The 1,934-nt window shown below is 40.2% G+C and overlaps 1 protein-coding gene across 1 annotated transcript in view; it reads right to left on the minus strand.

Moving 5' to 3' along the window:
* The window catches only part of LOC116401237 (proline-rich protein 5-like), a 9,042-nt gene extending 7,534 nt beyond the window's left edge, over positions 1-1,508 (minus strand). Inside the window, exon 1 of the mRNA XM_031879555.1 lies at positions 1,286-1,508. The gene's annotated coding sequence lies outside the window, so the exon portion shown is untranslated. The remainder of the gene's footprint in view (positions 1-1,285) is intronic.
* Between the last annotated feature and the right edge of the window lie 426 nt (positions 1,509-1,934).

Here is a 1,934-nt window from a genome sequence, read left to right on the forward strand (position 1 = left end):
AGAGACAGAGAGAGAGAGAGACAGAGACAGACAGAGACAGACAGAGAGAGAGAGAGAGAGAGAAAGAGACAGAGACAGACAGACAGGATAAGGGCTCCTGACAGGAGCTCTGACTTCCTGTTGTCTTCAGGTCTGATTCATTTAGAGAAACAGAAACACGGTTTCTTCCTCTGAACCACAGCTTCCTGTTTATTTACAGAGACGAGGTCTCACTCTGCTGTGACTGTCACTGTATTTCTCTACACGTAAAGTTTCTTTGAACTGACTCAGTTTATCGTCTGTAATATATTTAGTCTGTTGGTTTTTTTTCTCTTAAAACCACAGATTAAATTTAGTCGGTGTGAGAAACGTTCACTATGTGATTGTGACTGAAGGATTGAACACGAGACAAATCAGATCTCTTTTATAGAGTCAGTCATGATGACAGAGAGCAGGAGCGCTTTGTTGTGGTTTCGATGATGATTCAACACTAATTACACGTTGACATTGAAGGAAAAGGATTCTTTGGTTTTGGTCTCAGTATCAGGCTGTTGGTGCTCTGCTTCAACCTTAAAGAGGAGGAAACTCAGCTTTTATTTTGAAGGGGATGTTTTTATATCTGTTCGAGATAAAGAAAACTTTCCCTGCAGATCAACATCACAAGTTCACAGCTTCACTGAACTCGTAGATCAAAAGACGAGAGCATTTACAGAAACAAACAGTTTGAAGCTGCAGACAAAGAGACGACTTCATGTTTCTGTACTGAGCGTGGTAGAGACCTGTCAATCACAGTAGCCCCGCCCTAAAGCATCCCCTGCTTTATGGTCTGTTTGACTCTAAATGGATCATAATGTACTAAATGAACATCATGCTGTATTGAAGAAGACTTGAAACTAGAGATTGAGACCATAAACTCATGTTTACAATGTTTACTGAGGTAATAAATCAAGAGAGAAGTAGAGTCATTTTCTCATAGACTTCTATACAACCAGAGGAGTCGCCCCCTGGTGGACACTAGAGAGAATGCAGCTTTAACACATGAAGTAATGATTATGTAAACTCATATCTCATATACTTCATTACTTTTATACAATCACTAAAAAGAAAGAAACCAAGTATTAAATGTATTATAAAGAAGCAAAGGTTGAGTATCCTGTAAATATTTACTTTAATGTAGATTTTTAACACCTTCTTCGCTAGATAAAAGAAAGGCCAGAGGGTCACCAAGGTCATTATGGTTCACCCTCTGAGGAGCATGAATATTCATTTAAAATGGGATGATTTTCAAAATAAGGGTTTGAAATACCGTAAAGTTTGGATCTTGTCATTTCTTGTGAATTCTTGCAGAACGTGTGAACTTATATCAAGATACTAAAACACCATCAACCTCTCAGCGACGGCCCTTTGCCTCCTAACAGCCTGTAAACTGAATCAGTTCATGACCTCATGACCTCATGATCACATGATCTCAATGTTCAGCTCTGACAGTCACGACGAGTCGACCTCAGAGCCCCACCCCCTCCCGGGGGGTTTGGGTCTCCGTCCAGGACGCCCAGGTGGCTGATGGGATTTCACAGCCCAGTGTTAGTCCACACAGTCCCTCACAGCGCCCCCCCGTCAACACAAACACACTATTGTTTGTTGGGCTGAGCCGGCGTGAGCTCGATTCAAACTGATTCCCCTCTCACTCTACAACCGAGGAGACGAGCAGGAGGAGAAGCTCTTCCTCGTCTGAAGCAGAAGGAGCAGAAATAAAACGAGCAGATTAAAGACGTGAACAAAGTCCAGAGAACTCTGCTGGAGGTTTGAGCTCTTTATGCTCAAATGAAGAGATGATGAAACAACAAGCTCATCTATAGATGAGAATAACAAAGTATTTAAAAAATGCATATATATATATATATATATATATACATATATATATATATATATATATATATATATACATATACATA

Source organism: Anarrhichthys ocellatus, unplaced genomic scaffold, assembly GCF_004355925.1.
Source record: "Anarrhichthys ocellatus isolate YVR2014 unplaced genomic scaffold, GSC_Weel_1.0 scaffold288, whole genome shotgun sequence".
Classification (NCBI taxonomy): domain Eukaryota; kingdom Metazoa; phylum Chordata; class Actinopteri; order Perciformes; family Anarhichadidae; genus Anarrhichthys; species Anarrhichthys ocellatus.